The following is a 21,722-nucleotide window of genomic DNA, read 5'->3' as shown; positions in this document are numbered from 1 at the left end:
AGACAAAAACTAACAACTTCATATCTCAAGAATTAGAATCCAACTATCATCCTAAAATGTTTTCTTTTCACTTTATGATGGAAGTATTACATGGGTAGTCAAGCATTCACTTTATATCAGAATGTCTGTATTTTTTCAAAACCTAATAGAGAAATAGATCATTTCATGAATGTGTGGATTGGAGAAGAAAAACAGTGATATTTCCTTATTGTAGTTGCATTTTATTGAACCTTCAGAAAACATGTCTTCTTTTAAATATTTTTTATGTATTTGACTATGTAGTATAAATACCTAGTTGTGCGCATGCATGCATGTGTGTGTGTGTTTGTGTGTGTGTGTGTGTGCGTGTGTATCAATGTATAAATACAGGTGATTATGTAATTCGAATATACATCTCGAGGTAAAATGTCAACAATGAGTGTTTTCCTTTCCAAGGGTCTCTCACTGAAAACAATGTTCATCAAGTCATTAGACTCTCTGGAAAATAAGCTCCAGCTCCATCTGTCTCTTCCCCAGTGCTTCCTATTGATGGTGTTACAGATATGTCTTCGAAACTGGCCTTTCTTGTGGTGGCCAGGAAACAAACTTAGGTCTGCTTGCTTGTCTGAGACACCTCCCTAGACACTCATGCACCATAATTACCCTACTGAGATCCTTGATAATTTTAAAAGTTTACAATTGGATTTTATGCTGGATTGTTCCTACCCTGAATAACTTATTTTCCCTAAGTTTCTTATCCATTATCAGCAAAACATAGCCAAAAAGGAAAATAAAATTTTTCTTAAAAGGCAGAGCAAACGAGACAACCAAAATCTACTTGTTAGGGGGACAAAGATGTTTCTGGTAGAAGACATCAACTTTATTAATCATCCTTTGGATGCAGGTGTAAAGGTATCATTTTCTTGTTTTACAAAGCTTTTCAGTAAGAGAGATATGCAAAAATAATCAGAAAGCAGCTTGATGCTAATTAAATAGTGTTCTGGAAAGTGTCCTGGTCTTTTGGTGCTAGCTAACTAACTAGACACTACTATAAAATTAACACAGCTAATCATGTAATCCCTGTGCTGTATACAATCACCAACTGTGTAATATGCATTAAATCACAGAAAGGATATTAACTGAGAACAGTCTGCAGTAATCCACTTGAAACACGGTGGTAAAGAGGTAATAAAGATATGAACATAGCTAAGAAATGGAATACTCTCATGATTTCTAAAGCAAAAAAAAAATCACTTTTGGAACCCATTAAAAATTGTATTTCCTTGTCATGGCAAAGCATTCAATTAGCATTAAAAATAATATGCCAGGAAATTAACATGGGTGTTATTTTATTTTCTCACAACTTGCATCTTAGTAGCCAAGCCGCTGAACTGTAAGGCTGTAAATCAGAATAGCCATGGATACACAGACCCATGTGGTGCCATGACCTTCCAGATAGAACATGTCAGCCTCCATAACTACTGAGAATCCTATAGAAAGAACCAGCAGAGTTTTCTGTCATGACAAAGGAAAACTGGAAAGGTGACTAAAGCAAACTGTGCTTATTTACATAATGAGCTGCCCATAGCATACCTAAAGCACTTGCATCTTGCAGCTTCTTCCAGTTTGCAGAGGTCGACCAGAGAACGACAGAGGCAGAGCTGTCTAGTGTGTGGTGTAGGAGGAAGATCATAAAGCAGCAATTTATCTGAGCATTCTGGATAAACAGTATCTACCTACAAACAGCCTTTTCACCTTGGAAACACACTTTAAACAGCAAAGGAAGGCGTGTTTCCTCCCACATTCTGTTGCTGTGTAAACATTACTCAATTAATTCCGGTAACACCCTGGTGAGTGTGATTAGGTGTTTTCAGTGATCTTCAAATAAAAATAACTGATGTTAATTTGCACAACATGTTTTTTTTCCCTTGGAGGTTTGGAGTTCTGCACTACTCTGCAATTGCTTAACTCACATTAATCATTACAATTTCTCTATGAGGCATAGAAAACCATCATTACAAGTATGATTGAAATTTTTCAAATGAGGAAGGAATTTTATTGTTCTTAAATAACTCATTTCAGACCCATTCATATCAGATGATAACTAAAATAATTCTGTGTTTTTTTGTTCTCTTTAGGGGACTCAAGCCTGACTAGAAATTAAATTCCAAATTTTTCTGGGAGTGCAGATGTAGTTCAGTTAGTAAAGTACTTACTAACTAAAGCAATAATTTGTGTTTAATCCTTCATACCTTACAAACAGGTATGTTTAAGCTGTACCTTGTAATCCTATGGCTCAGAAGGTGCAGGCAGAAAAACCAAACATTGAAAGTCATCTTCAGCTACACATTACGTTTCAGACTAGACTTGGTTACATGAGACCTCATCTCAAAATCAATAATTCAATTCTAAAATTTTATAATTAGAATGAAGAAAATTGGAAGGAAATAATATGAGATTAAAGTCATTTATTGAACAATACCAGGCTCCTCAAAGTTCCTGGACTCTGTATGGGGGACCAGGATTTCGAGTACAGGTATTCGAGGTGTCCCCATTTTTTTCATTTTCACTTTGTTTTGGTTTCCGATATGGCTGCATAGCACCAGCCCTGGGGTTTTCTTCCCTCTAATTCCAGACACCAGTTTCATAGATCTCCATAGGTTAAGGTCAGTGGAAAGTTTTTTTAAAAATAATGCTAACTAAGCTAAAAAATTCTGACTCATGAAATCTGCTTTGTCTAGTTCCTTCTAAAGCTCGTTCTCTTACAGTATCATTCACAGATGGTCTGGGCACCATTTAAGAATATTTGTAAGAAATGCTTCCATTCAGTGCTTGTAACATCCCATTCCATTCTGTATCAATACATGCCTTTTCTTTTTTTCTTTCTTCCTTCCTTCCTTCCTTTCTTTCTTTCTTTCTTTCTTTCTTTTTGTTTTTTTGTTGTTGAGGCAGGAATTAGCTGAGACAGGGCTCTCACAACTCTGCCTCAGGCTGGAGGGTTCTATGGTTGCAGACAAGAACCACTACCCTCACCAGACATCTCTTTCTTAAAGACCCAAATAAGTGCAACAAGAGCTGTTTCCTGAGGTGTTTTGACTCTGGTCAACTTACCTGTCAGCTTCTCATTAAAAGAAACAACTGGTAGCATGGCTCAGAGAGTTAAGGCAGTTGCCACTGAGACTGACAGCCCCACATGAGTTAGATCACTGGAAGCCACATGGTGGAAGATGAGAACTGGCTTCTATGAATTGTCCTGTGACCGTCACGCAAGTGACCTGGCCAGGGATCAGGTGAATCACAGCTACTGCTTATTTTATGTCTGGAATAATTAAGTGGCTGTAATACTTACAGTTGCAAAAGTTGTTGTAAGCCTAGGGATGGGGTACACAGGGTAGCTGTTTAGAAAATACTTTTCATGCATAGACCAGAGGGAGGTCAAAATACTTGGTAAAATATTCAAAACATACATTCCAGACCTCTGGCAACTCTGGGGAATAGAGTGCTTTGTAGAACATGGCCCTTGATGTCAGGCAGCCTATGTTTAAGTCCTCTCCTGTCCTCCATAGAACAACCTGAGAAAGATATTGTAGGGGCAAGAGAGATAGCTCAGCAGTTAAGAGGATCTGGTTTAATTTCAACCACCCACAGGAGAGCTCCTAATCATTTTAACTCCACTTCCATGCATCTGCTATCCTCCTCCAAACTTGGCAGGCACCAAGGGGTACACTGATTAATATATATGCAGACAAAACAGCTATACACATTTTTTTAATTAGACAGTGTAAGCCAGGTGAATGTTATATTCCAAAGAAAACAACGACTAGTTTTGTTTAAGAGTGGGACATGGTGGGATGTTGTGGAATATTACTTAATTATGTAAAATTGTGCTACATTTGTTTCTGCTGCATTTGTTTAAGTATGAAAAGATGTGCTGTTATTTCACCTTGCCTGCCTAAGGCACCTGATTGGTCTAAAAATGCTGAATGGCTAATAGCTAGGTGGCAGAGAGAATAAGTAGGAGAAGGAATGTTGGCAAAGGAGTAGAGAGAAGAGAGAATGAGGGAGAAAGAGAGGAAGACTCTATGGACAGCCAAGTAGCCACCAGCCAGCAGACAGAGAGTAGGACATACTTAATGAAAGAAAGATTAAAAAAAAATGACACGTAGGTGAAGAGAAGGTTATAAGAGCTAGTGGGACAAGCATAATCTAAGTCTGAGAATTGGTAACTAATATTAAGTCTCTGTGTCATGAGTTTGGAGCTGATTGGTGGTCCACAGAAAGCCTGTTACAGTGGGGCATGTTCCTCAAGGCAATGGAGAGTAGAGCCAAGAGAATTAGAAGCTGAACTAAACTGGTTTATATGAGAACCTACTTCAAAGGACGAAAAATTTAACAAAATCAATACTAATAAAAACCCTCTATTAATCCCTGTCCTTCCATATATGTTAAAAACCTCTTCCAATTCTGCTTCATTAATTTGGGGGGCAGGACTGGGGATATATAGTTTGTGTTAGAGCACTTGCCTTGCATGTCTGAGGTTCTGATTTCATCCCTAGTGCTAAAAAAGTAAAATGAATCAATCAACAATACCAGTTAAGATCTGAGTGTGGAATGGTTCCTATTCTAAGTCTTTGGATACACAAGGATACAAACGTAGACAATAGAAAGACTAATCTTGGTATTGATGGATACAATTTCCCAGAAAATGAGAAGTTAATAAAAAGAGTGAACTGTTGGGATAGTTTATTTTTTATATTGTGTGAAAATATGCCTCTATCCTTCTGATTGGGTTAATAAAGAGCCAAAGGGCTAATAGCTAGGCAGGAGAGGATAGGCAGGACTTATAGGAAGAGATAGGAACTCTGGGAAAGAATCTGAGGTGGAGGATTCGAGCCAGATGGGGAGAAATTCAGACATATGGTACTAAGGATAGGTAACAGGCAACATGACAGAATGTAGATTAATATTAATGGATTAAATTAGGTTTGAAGAGCTAGTTGGGAACAATTAAGCTAAGATGAAGCTTTCACAATTAATAAAAAGTATCTGGGTCATTATTTGGGGGAGGGTAGTCCAAAGAAAGACCTGATGTGGTGGACAAAGTAACTACAGTTGAAAATAAATCTCTACGGAGTTTATCAGAGTAAAGAAGCAAGAGTAAGACTCCAGCAAGGGCAAACTTTAAGAGAGGTACATTATATAAAAATGAATGGGAGAACCTGAAGACATACTAAAATGTGCCCTTAGTGTGAAGACTAAAAATTTATGATGTGGCTGGGTAGTGGTGACATGACTTTAATCCCAGCACTCTGGAGGCAGAGGCAGCCTGGTCTACAGAGTGAGTTATACACAGGACATCAGGGCTATTCAGAGAAACCATGTCTCAAAAAAAAAAAAAATTGAGATGTATATGATATATGCCAGGTATTCAACAGAGGTTGGTTTTGTAACCATTTTATAGACATATTGGAGAGTCCTGCAACATCTAGACTTGGAATCAACATATATTGTTGAGTGACTATATTTAATGAAACAAGCGACTTCTCTTACACAAGAGAGTACTAACCCAGGCAGTGCTCATTCCACACATGGAGGCTTTGTAGACAACTCCTGTCTTCAAAGGTCTCCAGAGAGCTCTGATCTTATAATGATATAGTTGTTGCAAATCACTTGTCATTTGAACATCTTTCCCCAATAGCAGGGTCAAGAGACTCAAAAACAATGACCTGCATTTTGCACAATAACACTGATGCTTCTTAATAGGGATCTTAAGAAACAAAGGGGATCAGTAAGGTCTTTGAAATGCAAAGCATTAAAGCCTTGCAGAGATTTAGAGGAACAGTTCATTGGGATAAATTTGGTAGGGATTGACAGTTTATTGAGTCTATAAATGCACATAATATGATTCCAGAAAAATCAAAGGACTGAAATCCTACTGCAGTTCTGCAGAGTATCAGGGTTGGATAGGAATAAATGTCATTCTTCAACACTGTGTGTAATACCTCATCTCAAGGATAACACCCCTGAGTCTCATCATGTCAAGAAGCAATCCTTGTCTTTATAACAGTGAAAATAATAGCAGAATATTAGAGAAGCCTAAAGGGAAACAAAACTACAATCATAAGATCCACCCTAGCAAACATTTCTGTCCAGCTAAGACCCTCAGGTGAGAAATTATACAAAGTGCATTTTTATTCTACACTTCAGTCTAGCATTTTTAAAGCTATCAGTGCTGAAGATCATATAATTTAAAAATCTATAAATGGAAAACAAAATTTTAGCTCCATTAGATAGTGTTATTAAAAGTGTCTTTATCAACTCTATGTTTGGCCATCTTTACACGAAAATGTAAATGTGAATGTCATCCAAGAAAATAGGAAAGCAAGCCAAGAAACCATATCTAATTATCATAATCACAGTGTAATATATTCATTTCATTGCTTAATTTAAAAATTATTACATATATTTAAAATATTCATAATGTCTGAATCTATATTTAATAAATACAGGCCTTTACTCAGATATTTCTCTAATCCACTCTATCATTTTTTATAAGTGCAAATATCAAAATTGTCTTCATAAATCAGTCAAGTTCACAAACTTCATTATGACAGTCAAAGTAAATGAGGCCATATGTACAAAAGCACATGCACACACAAGTTACTTTTGCACTCATTCCCCTATCTTTCAGTGAAACTGTGTTTCTTTCAGAGAACAAGCTTAATACAGATATGGATTTGGACTCAAAAAAGAGTAATGTTGCTCTCTGGAACATCTATTTGCTACTTGAAGCCAGTTTTTGATCAAGTGCTGTACTAACTTGAGTAGAAGCAAACCACTTGCATGGTGAACTGAAACCAAGTGTGAAAGTCAGAAACCATGGATATGTACTTTCTGACTTCCCGACAGGCAGCTAAGGCTTAGATACATTTCAAGTTTTAATGAAAATAAAAAATATAAATCTCAATGTATCTTTTGAGGAATAAAGTCTGGTGTGAAGCAATGAATAAATGTGTGCCTCTACCTTGTGTGCCCAGCAGTAATTGAGAGAAGCATTCAGCTCGAAAGGACCTGTACAGTCTCTGCTCACTATAGCCTGCCAGTCACTGCTCTCTACGGTACATACCATTCCTAGTTCCACTGTCCCTCTATATAAAACAATGACTGCCATCTGGGTACTCTATACTCTCCCTCCTTAACACATCAAGTCTTTGTCTCTTCACTTGTTTACTCATTCTTTTTCCCATTCCTTCACCAGCTGTTTCCCTTCACAATGTCTTAATCTTACCCATTCATTAAGTTGTGCTTCAAATTCAACCCTCATCATCAATTTATTGTTTAAATCACTCTAGTGGTGGTGGGGGGCAGAAATAGTCTCTGGGGAACTTATTTTTACTCCTCATCTTTACTGTTTTCAATATAAACTCTTACTAAGTTGTGGTGGTATAAATATGGGCAACAGGAACTCAGAAGTTTAAGGTACCAATCAAGACATTTGGTCTGAATGTGAATCTAATACAAGAAAGCATTCTCCTTACCCCTGGCAGATGCACATTCACACTTCTAAGGACAAGAAATGCATGTTTTATACACTAAATGTAAACAACCCAAATCAGAACATGTAGAGATTAGTTCCAGTAATTGATGAAAAATTACCTGAAACTTTTAAAGTTGAAAACATACCCTCAGACACAGCTGAAATGTGACTCTCTGTCATTATAACTTAAAGTTGAATGCCAGGGTCTGATTACATCTAAGAAAATGATACCGCATGCCTTATGATAGACTGTGGGGTGAGGAATGCTATTTTTAACCAAGTTTATTGTCTTCTGGAATACTGAAATTTTAGTCTTTCTTAGACTTCCAACAAAGTTATGTTCAAACCCCTTTGAACTCTTAAAGAATATAGAATATCTATAGCAGTATAATATGTAGAATAGTGCCAAGGTGTATTCAGCAAACATTCTAAAATATAAGTTGTATATCTGTTTGGTGTGATTATCATAGCATTGAGATACCAGTAGCATACAATTTTCAAAAATATGTCTACATTAACACTGGTGTCTAACTTCATTATTTAAAAATTGCTTCTGTCTAAGACTTGGTTGATTTTGCTTGTAGCCATCTGGCACTGTTGAATAATAAAATAGATGGAAGAAGATTGAACTCTAAAGTTGAGGGCCATATGCAGTGTCATGCTGACAGTGGAAGTACAGGGGAAGGGAAGAGGGATTCACACTGCAGAAACAGTTGAGGGACCTAGCTCCATGTAGAGAGGACAGCACCCTCATTGAGAAACTCTTTTATTACGATTTTATTCCTTCAATTTTCCAACACTTGAAAGTCTACCCCTCTTTGTTAGTTTTATGTCAACTGGATTCAAGAGAGAGTCATCTGAGAAGAAGGTAGCTCCATTAAGAAGACTCCTCCATAAGATCAAGCTGTAAGGCATTTTCTTTTAATTAGTGATTGATGGGAGAAGTCACAGTCCATTGTGGGTGGTGTCAAGCCTGGGCTGGTGGTCCTGGATTCTATAAGAAAGCAGGCTGAGCAAGCCATGTGGAGCAAACCAGTAAGCAGTACCCCTTCATGGCTCTTGCATCAGCTCCAGGTTTCTACCCTGTTTAAGTTCCTGTCCTGATTTCCTTCAATAATGGACTTTGATGTGGAAGTATAAGCCAAATAAACCCTTTCCTCCACAACTAGCTTTAGGTCATGGTGTTTGATCACAGCAATAGAAATCTTAACTAAAACAGCCTCTCACCAAGACATAGAGAATAATACAGTCGATCACCTCAGTATTCCTATCACACTACATATGCAGCATTTCTCAGCTCTAAATAAAATTACAACTCAGAAACTTTGACCCACTATCTTCTTCAAAAACGTACTTTGCATTAGTTTCAATCTGTTCATCAATTTAAGAGTTTAAAATCAAGGTTTATTTATAATTTTACCACTCTTATGTGTCAGAACAGAGACAGAAAGACACTAAATGGAAAAGTATTTCATGAGATGTTTTTTAATACACCATCTGTTCTTTTGTTATGCTATAAAATACATGTATATTTTTAGTTCATAGAACTTAACTCTGCTGTGAGTGGTTGGCATTGTATGGAATCATGGTTTTTATTTTGCTTTCACTATACTGATTGTGATATCATTAGGAAGTCACTCAGTAGCTCTAGGCCAATTTCCATATGCTCTCTGCAACAGTAAAAATGTATTAGTGGGAGCTAGAAGAGGAGACCCAAGGCTCTTTTACTGAATGCCCAAACACAATATTTGCATGTTGTAGCTAGGTGTGTTAATCACCATGCCCTATTGAGCAGTGGTTCTTATTTGATGAAATTTGACCCAATAGAAGGAGGTGGAATCCTATCTTCAAAAGCTGCCAAGGGAAAGGAGACAGTAGGTAAATATGCAGTGGTGGTGTATATAAAACTCAGCATTCTTAATTGTATATGCAAATGTCTGAAACATTTCTAATAGGTGTGTATTTTAGCCAGAAATTTATCTGTAGAAATTACATACTTGTATCATTTCCTAAAGAAAGACTACAGGGTTTCCAGGAGTGTGATTAGTTAAGAGATAAATCTTACATCTTTTTCTACCACTAGGCTTCAAGCAGGAGTCACATTGTTCTCAGGATAGCTGATACCAATGACTGAACAGAGAAGGTGCCCTACCACAGGGAAGTCTTTGATCTGAAATTCCTACTAGGAAACCTGCACTGTGGCCTTATCACCTTACTTATATTTCTTTTCATGAATATTTATCAGAAGTTTACCAATCGTCTTTTGAAAAGATGTATTTTTTTCATGAAAAAAATCTTACAACACATAGCTTTTATGGTTTATTTACAATATCATTTATAGCATTAAAATTAATGGACTAAGCCGGGCGTTGGTGGCACATGCCTTTAATCCCAGCACTTGGGAGGCAGAGACAGGCAGATCTCTGTGAGTTGGAGGCCAGCCTGGGTCTCCAGAGCGAGTGCCAGGATAGGCTCCAAAGCTACACAGAGAAACCCTGTCTCGATAAACCAAAACAACAACAAAAAATTAAGGAACTACTGCTACATGTTACACTGTAGCTAAACATTGAAAACCTATGACAAGTGACAAAAGCCAGTCACAGACATAAAGTATAAAAAATTATACAATTAGACCATCTTTTTATGAATTGTTTGGAATAAACAAATCTTTAGTGACAGAAAGTGGAGAAGTGGGTGCAAGACCCTGGGGTAGAGAAGGAGTAATTGTGATTGCTAATGGGTATGAGGCTTTCTGAGGAGGGTGTGGTGGTTTGAATAATAATGGTCCTCATAGGCTCATACATTTGAATATTTAGGGATTAAGGTTAGGGGTGTGTGGCTATGTTGGGGCAGGTGTGGCCTTGGAGGAAGCTAGTCAGTGGCAGTGGACTTCACAAGTTCAAATGTCCAAGCCAGGCCTGTGATTTCTCTCTATTTTCTTGCTTCCTGTCAACCTAGTTATAGAAGACTCACTTAACTTTCCAGCATCATGTCTGCCTACATGTTGCCATGCTTCCTGTGTTGGTGATAATGAACTAAACTTCTTAACTGTAAGACAGACCCAGATAAATGCTTTCTTTATTAAGAGTTGCAATGTGATGGTGTCTCTTCACAGCAATAGAACATTGACTATGTTGGGTTCTAAGAAAATGTTCTAAAATTGGATGTGAAAATGGCACTATAGCCTTATATATTCACAAGGTTTAACCACAATAAGTAAAAACAAAATACATAAACGGTGCATTAGTATCTTGTGTTAATAAATCTACATGAGTAAAACAATTAAGGTATTTAAAAATACACTTTACTGTTTTCAAATAATGACACTGTTTACAAGTGGAAGGCACATGTCCATCGTTCACAGACAGCTGTCATTTCTCAACACATTAGCAAAGCAAACTGCTTCTACTGGTGACAACTAAAATTGAATTTGAGTTAAATTTACATAAAACTCAAATGGTTTATCTTGAGAGGATTCCCAATTGAAGAGTCAAGGAAGGCTGAGAGCATACTCCCTAATCGTTTGTGGTTTTATTCCTTTGTGATTAGGATAGTAGGATATAGGTAAGCATATACCAGCATCATGTTACCTGGAACTTCCTTTTAGGATAGGATAGTCAAAGATGTTGTGTATCCCACATCTAGAATAAACTATGATGAGCCACTGAAAGTGGAATAGACATGCATGAAAAGGAGGAACAGCTGGCCCTGAAATGACTGACTGGCCTGCTTTCTTATTTGAAAACTGACAATCAGGCTCCTCAAGCCTTCAGCCTTGTGAGCAGTACATGGTCATGGTCATGAAAGGGCTGCTTTCACCTTAACATTACAACTGTCATATGACTACAATATGGACAGATTATAAGTTGACCTAAAAAAAAAAAGAAAAAGAAAATGACTTGGACATTTGACTCAGCAGTTAAACATCAGTTTAGGCAGCTGTCAGCCTTGCTTCTTAATCTACCAAAGAAGTGGAGACAAGGGACCCAAAATGGATGACAGAATTCTGATATGGAATTTGTTGAACTGATAATGATCCAAACAGGTATCACAGATTGTGCCCAGGGTTGTTTCTACTGTCTGTAATTTTATATAAGAACGCTATTTGCAGGTCAAAGTGATTCTAACAGTAAGATGCCATATGATAGATTTAGAGTTAGTAATAGAGAAGATGGGACAGTGAGTAATATAAAAGGTGGTGAGGAAAGGGCACTAGAGGATCTTCTGAGCTCATTCAAACAAAGAAATCGTCTTTACTGCCTTTACTCATCAAACAACCATAAAAAATGTGTTAGCAAAAGGACAATGAAACTGTTAAACAGAATATCAAACTTTCTCTGTTAAGAGACATCTGTATGCATCACACCTTCCATTTGGTCTTCCAGTCTCCATCACTCTAGAAGCATCTGCTTAATGTAGGGAAAAATAACAGATGAATTTCAAAAATTATTCCTCATTTAAAATATTTGGCCTTCTAAATGCTTTACAAATATTGACTAGGAAGTTCTGTCCCAGCCATCTTCCCTAATTTCTCCCACATTTAACACTAGATTTAGGCATATTTGTTATTTGAAATAGGCACTAATTACTTAGATTCTCTAAATAAAAATATAAGTAACAGTTGGAAAGTATACACAACAAGTAGCAAGAAGATAAGTTAGTATGTGCACTAAACTATCAGATGGAAGGCTCACTGCTATTCTGGAGCCACACACATAGTCAAAAGTTGGGGAAGGAATATTCTAAATGATTGTCTGTGGGGTCTTGTGAAGCAATCTCAAGCTTAGTCCATCTATTCAGAATTCCCACTCAGATATTTCAATTGCCTTCTATGGTAAAATTCGTTCACTGTGTGATGTTGATTTAGTTTCTTCCTACCAATTATCTAGTAAAAGAGAGAAACCTTCAATGTGTGGGAGACAGACTTTCTGCCCAGAGTACAATTCTTCTCTAACCAGCACTGGGATTACTTGGGATTCTCCCATGTCTCTATGGTCAGCTGACCTCCAAGGACCAATCATAACTTCTTGCATTGCTGTAATCACATTAGGTATTTTTAGCAGCTTGCATACCTCCCCTTTGTCTCAACACTGTATTTGGAGAGACTACTCCTAAACTTGTAGCTATCCTACCCACCCATCTCTACGCACTTGTATCTCATCAGTTCCTCCGTAAATAGATACACTGCTTACCACTTGACCCTACCCAGATACTGTCCTTTTATTTCCAACTCTTTTCACACCTTATGGAGTTATTTTTAGAACAAGCAAAATATTCCTTGATTTTACCCAAACCTCTGTTAGAATCTTTAAGCACTTTATATTTACAGGTGGTATTTACCCCCCAATAATTTTTTGTGGTTATTTTCATGCATTTATCCCCAATGTCCCCAGATTCACCTGAAACTACATAGACCATAAACCACTTTGATTCTGCTTGTGCCTACTAATGTAAGATGGAGGAATTCTTGTCTTGTCAGAATTCTCATGGGTTAAGTCTTGCAGGTATTCCTATCATTTAATTTCATTCTCTCAGAATAAAGCTGTCAGTTAAACAATCAAAATTGCTTATTTTACTCAATCAATAGTCTCTTCTACTTGGATCAGTGTGATTAACAGCCCTACATTTTCAAATCACATTTCTCTAAATTCATTCTTTAAGGAAAACACCAATTAGTTTCCTATTATAGACAGTTTAAAAAATCTGCACACTAATTAACATGCTCTCTACTTTATTTGAATCTACAAATGTTCAAAAGAAAACAGCAATGAAAATCAGGAGGATAATATGTTTCTATTTCTTTAATGCAGTGATAAATTATTCTTGAAAAAACATGAATACATATTTTCATTCTTTGGTGATAAATTAGAAACAGCAGAGCAACAAAACTCAATGACATAAAAATAAAACAGAAAAAGTGTGGAGATTTCAGGGAAATAGAATTAATCTAATTTATTACTGTGTTTTGGGAATTTGGTATTAGCCAATAGTTCAGAAAATGTGTATCAACTTCTATCATAATTATAAAAGTAAAAGAGGCTGGGGAATACTTCTGAAATATGAAAGATTTGTCCTTGTGTCTGTCAAGTAAAGCAAATCCTGGTCACCTATGTTCAATTATGAATATGCATTATCTGTGTGTATTCGTGATGAAATTATCATTCCCTTGTGTTTGTATCTCTCTTTGTTGTGATGAGAATATATTTTTACCTTTGAAATAACTCTGGAAATTACCACCTTAGCCACTCTTGGTTTGTGCTACCCTTGTTGGTATCTTTTTAAGTGATAAGAGAGTGATATAGCTCTCCTATCACCAAATGCAAACCGCTTTAGTTTCTCTGCAGAATAACAGCCCTGAAAGTTATACAAGCATAACAGCCCTACAATCAGGTTAGCATCCATGTCTTTAGGTTCATTTTGCCCATTTGCACCCACCCTCTACCTACTGGCTATTACTAGAAACAACCAGTGCCTCTCTGAACTCTAAACCAGCTGTGCTCACGCACACCATTATATGTCCATACATCACTTTATTCTCTTCTTCACTCAGTAACAAGCAGGGCCCTCACATTGTGCTGCATGTTAGGCTGAACATTAATTTGCACCCAGGAGAAACTCATGTTGCATACTTAGAGTTTTAGCTCTGTCTTAACTCCCCAGTTAGAAGTGGAGGCACTCTTACCACATTGTGAGTGTTCTCTAATTTTTTTTTTCTGCGTATGTGTGTTTATATGTTTTTATTTCCTTCCCTAGAAGCAAAGGCTTTATTCGCTCTTTTACCTCCCTAATACATCACAGAAAAATTGAATATGCAAAATATATTTAGCTTAAAATATCAGTAACCAAAGTGTCACAATTAAACATTAAGGTAAATGGACATCAAGAAACTCAATAATTTAAACTACATATGTTATAAATTAATTCTGAATTAGATATGCCCAGATAGAAATATATAATAGTGTTATAAACTTTTAACATACAGATTATGTTTTCTAATATACTTTGGGAAAAGATGGGAAAGTGAATATTAAAACTGTGTGGGAAAACAATTTAAAGTACCTGTAAACAACAGAAATGAAAACTATTTATTTAATAATGTAATTTATACATCCCTTAATATAAAATCATTGCTCAAATGTGTCAACACTTTGAATTGCAGTTTTACTAATATGTTCAATCAAGTAATCTTTAAAATATTACTGATTCTACATACCCACTGTTGAAAAGCCACAGAATGTCCCAAGCAGAAACCAACATCTCCTGCTTTCCAGCCTATTGGCCCATGCTACTCTCTCCAGCTGAATGTCTCCATACACAATGACTGGCGGGAGTCAGGATCACACATCCATCTTCTGTCACCTGTTGGATCTCATTCCAAACTGGCAGAAGTTTGGATGCAGATGAAGCCTGCTATCAGGTTTCTTTCTCCTTTATTTTAAGACAGAGTGGTAACAATATCCAGATATCTACAGATATTTTTTTTTCTAGATACAACTTTGCACCTCTGTGGATGACCAAGAGCTCTGATTTTGCTAAATGCATATGCAGACAAAAGATGAAACACTCACTTCTTATATTAAATATGAATTAACAGAAAAAATATTTTCAAAAGACAGCTAGCTAATATTTTATATTGGAGATTTATAGAAAGCATATAAGTCTGTGATACAAATGTATCAAAGTCTCTATACTATAAAATTACTGGAAAACAAAATGTTTTAACAGCAGATAACTGGGCTTAAGTATTGAGTATCTTGAATAAAAACATAAATAATTTTAAAATAATTGTAAGGAAATAATGGAATAAAAAATTAAAAATAAGAATTCAGAAAAATATATAGTTGACTTGATATAATTCTAATGTGAACAACCAATAAAGAAAATCATTTGAAAATGCACCTTAGAAATATTCAAACTCTTGGAAATTTTTGGAGGAAGAAAAATGTAATAACAGAGAATATTGAGTGTTTAGATATTTCTAAGTTGTCTCAGAATGCACATTAGGTTATGAATGATGAAAGTAAATGGATAATGAAATAAAAGCAAAATGTTTCAGGAAATAGTATGTATTAAAATACAACTGGTTGATTTTTAGTAAATCTAGACATTTACTCACTGAAAACATTAAGAAAAATGGAATAACACATATGCGGATACTAATACTTTATAAAAATAGTTTTTGTATGGATTTGGACTCAGCCTCCTTTAAGCATTGGAAGCAGGAAAATATTTATTTCTCAGTTGTTGCAAGCTAAAACCATATCTGAATCTTTATAACATCAAGTAGATGAACAACAAAATCAGTCAGTCAGCAGGTGACAACTTGACACTCAGCATTGTCTGAAAACAGGGTATTGTAAACACATATTTAAACAATATAAGAACAACACTAAAGCTATGGAAATCGAGCAAGACAATAAGGAAATAATGCATCTAGAAATAATCTGAAAATACTCTTTCCCAAAACTTACTAAAGGAGTCAAAGTGGTCATTAGAAGATCTTTCTATTTATTTTATAATAAGCCCCAAAATATACCAGCCATTAAACCTCAGATTTGAGAAAAAACAAAAAGGAAAGATATGAAACCTCTGTGAAAGTTTAATGAAATTGAAGCAGTATTACCAGTTTAGAAAATGTCTCATTTTACTAAGAAAAGAGATTGGAAAAAGCATATTGGTAAAATGATACCTGAATGTAGAAAACAAAGTTTTCACTACATGACATCACATCAATGTGATAAAATACTTGACTCCAACTTATTTTTATATTATATATAAATATTTTATATACATATATATATATGTGTGTATATATATATATATATAATGTAAGAAATAGAGGGATAGGAAGTAACACTTCCTAATAAAGAAATCAGATTTATTTTTGATCAACTAGCATTTTTTCAAACATTTAACCATATTCCTATTCATCTCATGTCATGGACAAAAATGTGATAATCTGTTTATTTTGTTTTATGAGTAAAATAGAATTAGTTCCATAAATCACCACTGTATCCATAGCTAGAATGATGGTAAAGGAACAACTAATTGAGCACTATATTTGGATAACACTCTGGAGAAATGTCTAACTTTATATGACTTACTCAAAGCACTGATCATCTGTTATGGGTTAATATTTCTATCTTATAAATGAAAGAATGAGGTCAAGGTGAATACTGTTTGCCAAAGCCATCAGCAATAACTAGAATTACATGGCTATGTGCAAGTTCAAGTGTTGCTTTATTTCATTTAAAAGCTCATTTTCTTAACCATTAAACTGTACTACTGCCATCTAAAGACATTGGAATGCACTGAAAAATCATATTTTTACTTATAAAACAACATATGATTTATCACAGTAAAACTACTGTCAACAAAAATATGCCCCACCAACACAGTTTATAATCATTCAACTCAAAGAAAGCATAGCAGAATTAAAAAAAATAATGTTTATGGATGTTTTGCCTACATGAATGTCAGGGCACTACCTGCATTTCTGGTGCCCACAGGGAACAGGGAGGGCATCAGATCTCCTTGATCTAGAATTAGATAGTTGCAAGCACCATGTGGGAAAGGGGAATAAATTAGGATGCTTCAAAAGCACACAGTGCTCTCAAATGATGAGCTACCTTTTCAGTCTTATACAACAGAACCATGCCACTAAAGAAAATTAATCACTTCCCAGTAATGGTTTCTGTGGACTCTGAAAAGTCTTTGTCTACCTCCACCTTGTCTGGGCAATTGTTTGCTAGGACGGACACATGACTATTTAAAGTCACTTACTAGTATTGAGGTCTTTCTGGTTGCTATCTTTTATCTGGAATGTTTTGAACCAGAGTGTTTCAGTCTCAGAGAAACTTCTGAGCATGTCCTAGCTTTAATTGCCAACTTTTCACAGCCTAGGCATATTATTCCAGCATATGCAAAGCACAGCACAGCTTTTCACTGGGCATTATAGCATCAGTGGCCTCTTGTCAGCCACTGATGCTATAATGGGCACTGCATGTAGCACAGTGCATTGTATGAGGACTAAGATGCTGCTTTTCTGCACCAAACTTCCATGAGAATGTTGTCCAGAGATGCTGAGGTGTCTAGCACACCATTCTAGGGAGCACCAAAAGCAACAACACAAAAGCTGTTCCAGGAGTTGTGCACTACACAAAATACACATCTGTTCATGTTAGTCCTGCCAGTCCCTACATAGTGGAGTGATGTCAGCTTGTTCTGTGGTACTACTTCATGACATGTAACTCCTGTTAGAATATAAACTCTCAAAAGACAGATTCTGCTCCTTCCCATCCCTGGGGTCTATTCATTTATCCATTAGAGACATCCATGTTTCCTAGTTTCTTTGGTGAAGAAGATTGTAGGCTGGTAGTCCTTTGTTCTATGTCTAAAATTCATATATGAGGGAGTATATACCATGTTTGTCTTTTTGTGACTGGGTTACCTCACTCAGGATGGTTTCTTCTAGTTCCATCCATTTGCCTTCGAATATCAAGATTCCATTGCTTTTTTGTATAAATTGTATAAATATACCATGTTTTCTCTATCCATTCTTCAGTTGAGGGGCATCTAGATTGCTTCCAGGTTCTGGTATTACAAACAATGCTGCTATGAACATGATTGAACATATGTCCTTGTTGTATGAACGTGCATTATTTGAGTATATACCCAAGAGAGGAATGGCTGGATCTTGAGGTAGACTGATTCCCATTTTTTCTGAGGGCAACCAACTATTACTGATTTCCAGAAGTGGTCGGAAAGGGGGGCAGGAATTCCTGAAATAATTGGGAGCATGAGAGTAGGGGAGAGGGAGCTGCCAGAATGAGAGGGGGAGAAGAGGAGAGGAGAGGAGGAAATGGAGGAGCAGAAATATTGAGTTGGGGGGAAGAATAGGGAAGAGAGAGCAGGATGAGAGATACCATATTAGAGGGAGCCATTATAGGTCCGAGGAGAGATCTGGCACTAGGGAGATTCCCAGAGACCTACAAGGATGACACGAACTGACAATCCAGGCAATGGTGGAGAGGATAACCTAAATGCCCTTGCCCTAAAATGAGATTGATGACTACTTTTTATGTCATCCTAGAGCCCTCATCCAGTGGCTGATGTAAGCAGAGGCAGACATCCACAGATATACACTGAACTGAACTCTGGAACTTAGTTGAAGAGAGGGAGGAATGAAGATCGAAGGGACTGGTACCAGGCTGGAGAAACCCACAGAAACAGTTGGCCTGAACAAGGGGGAGCACATCGACCCCAGATGCTATCTGGAAGGCCAGTACAGCACTGATCCAGACCCCTGAACATGGATGTCAATGAGGAGGCCTCTGCACTCCAGGGGGGGCCCTGGTAGTAGATTAATATTTTTCCCTGGTGTAAGAAGGGACTTTGAGAGCCCATCCCACGTGAAGGGATACACTCTTGCCCTGGACACATGGGGAAGGGACCAGGCCCAGCCCAGGAAAATGTGGTGGACTTTGCAGAGACCCCTTTGAGGACCCTACCCTGCCTGGGGAGTGGAGGGTAGATGGGGTCAGGGGTAGGTTGGGGGTGGGGTAGGAGGGATGGGGGTGAGGGGAGGGAGCGGGAGAAGGGATTGCCATATGAAACAAGCTTGTTCCTAACTTGAACTAAAAAAAAAAATGGACAGATTCTCTGATGCATGCCAATAACAAAGACTATTGAATATTGAAAACAGACACTCAATACATAGTTGGTAAACAAATGGTTCTAAAGGAGAACTCAGCATATTGAGAACTCTGAACTAACTGGTGTTCATATTAAATAACATGACAATAATACTGGCACTAGTAGTGTGGCCTAAGTGGAATAGAGCTTGTTAAGACTACATTGAAGAAACAGTCCTTTCCTATTAAATTATAAATGAATGCACAGCTTTTATCGTTAGTAAATGCATAAGTGGCTCCCTTACTCCTCACTGTGTTCTGTGTCATGTCTGACTTTTACCATAAAAGAGTCTGAGTCTAAAATATAAAAAGATGACTCTTGATGATCTAGAACAATGTGGAGATCAACAATACTTTCAGTTGTAAGGAAAAGCTGAACGACAGCAATTCTATGGCTGAATACAGCTGGATCCACCCACAGGTGGGATAATCCCAAACGAATGTGCACACTGAGTACCAACATAGGCATGAAGTGAGGAAGAAGGGGACACACAGATGTTCCCAGGGAAAGCAAATGAGCTTCCTTAATCTTTTCCTTCAATGAATTCTTAGTCTAGTAGTTTGAGAAAACTCCAGAACCTTTCAAAGAGTTGAGAGATGAGCATCTGATGTGGTCCTGAGGCAGACTCCCACAATGAAAGTAAGATTGCTCTCCTAGGAATTTCCGTCTGATCCCCAACAATGCTGGCAGCTGTAACATACTTAGAGCTGGGTGTACAATACTAGGGGCTGGTGGCTTTCTCTTTCCTCTGATTACTTTCCTCACTGTCAACATTGTGAGGGGAGGATATCACATTTCTCTTTGGCAGGCAGGTGTTGTATGGTGTGAAAATTCAAGTGAGAGAAAATAATGTAAACAATTTCTCCTGTAATCATTTTGTCAAAAGATGGCATTCTGCTGAAGTATATAGACCCCAAACAATCTGCAAAGATTCCCTAAATATTGCATTCAGAAGTAAATAACAAGGAAACACCCTGAAAGACGGGGAACTTAAGCAGCACTGTCATCAGTAACATAGAGAAGCCATGCGTGCAACTGCTACTTGCTCTTGTCTTTCCCGTTTTATTACTGCATTGAAATGGGCAAGTTTCTGAGCATTTCAGAATGACAGGAAACTCTCTTTTCTAATGCTATGTAGGTGAATGAAGGTGAGAAGGATAAGCCAGAGGGTGACAGATTAAGAGATATGCTATGATTGGTTCAGCAGCACCTCAGAGTACAAAACTCAGCATTTTCCTGCATGTTGTTAATGAAACTTGTTCTAACCAGGCTAAGATTACACTAGGAGTTCAAGTACTTCACAAAAATTAATGCTGTTCTCATTTTAGCTATATAAATAACCATTCCATCTGGCATAGAATCTAAAACTTTGGAGCTTCAAAAATAAATGTGAATGACTTCCCCTCCCCCACCACACACACATGCACATATGTGTGTCTTATGCAGTTCACATTAAATCACTTGGTTTGGTTTTATTTTCCTGGTCATTAAATTCTCCTTTCTATTATTCCCATGCTGTGAAGCAAACAGAGAGGAACAGAAACAAAGGTAATAAGAATTCCTCTGTACTTGTATAAATTCCAAGTTGTCCATGAAAAAGTGTGCTTATATTTGCATCAGATTATATTTCAGCACACAAATAAATTTCCCAAATTTGGCCCTAGGTGTAATCTGGCTAGCTGGGAATGGTGGTGAGCATATGTAATGTCAGCTATTGGAAGCCTAGGGCAGGAGACTCACTGTGTGAGGCCAACTTCAGCTCCATCAAAAGACCCTGTCTCTCTCTCTCTCTCTCTCATATATATATATAATATTATATATATATATATGTGTGTGTGTGTGTGTGTGTGTGTTGTGTGTGTGTGGTGTGTGTGTGTGTAAATATATACACTTATATCAAAGAGTGTAAGTTTGTGTATGTGTGTGTGTGAGAGAGAGAGAGAGAGAGGAGAGAGAGAGAGAGAGAGAGAGAGAGAGAGAGAGAGAGACTGAGATTTATGACATCTAATGTCCACTGCTTCCATGTAATGAAAGGTCTTATTTCTATTTCTCAAGCTACTTCTTTAGTCACAGGTTTTAATTTCCATGTAACATAAATGGCACTGGCAGCTATTGTTATTAATGACCAATGCTTCTGTAAGTTTGGCTTTGTGAGCTGTCTGTCTTGACCTTCTAAGAGCTATAATCTCTGGCTTCTAGGCTTTTACTTCTAAGACTCCAGGAAAAGAAGCTACACAGAGTAGGCACAAACACTGCACATGTTCAAACTATGAAATGAGCCAGTAATGTCTTCTAACATTACCTATGGTTCAACACTGGGTAAACAATGATGTCCACGAATGACTTTGACAAAATTAGTGAAGAGTAGAAAGAGTGGTTCAGAGGCCAGTCCTTAATCCACAGTAATTACTCTAATTTTATTTTGAAACCCTTAAAATACACTTGTCCACGACAGTGTGATGAATCAAATGATTAAAACTCAGTTATCCATTTCCTCCTCTACTTCAGCCTC

Source organism: Cricetulus griseus, assembly GCF_003668045.3.
Source record: "Cricetulus griseus strain 17A/GY chromosome 1 unlocalized genomic scaffold, alternate assembly CriGri-PICRH-1.0 chr1_0, whole genome shotgun sequence".
Taxonomy (NCBI): Eukaryota; Metazoa; Chordata; class Mammalia; order Rodentia; family Cricetidae; genus Cricetulus; species Cricetulus griseus.
The sequence above is the reverse complement of the archived record's forward strand: the minus strand, read 5'-3'. Positions refer to the sequence as shown.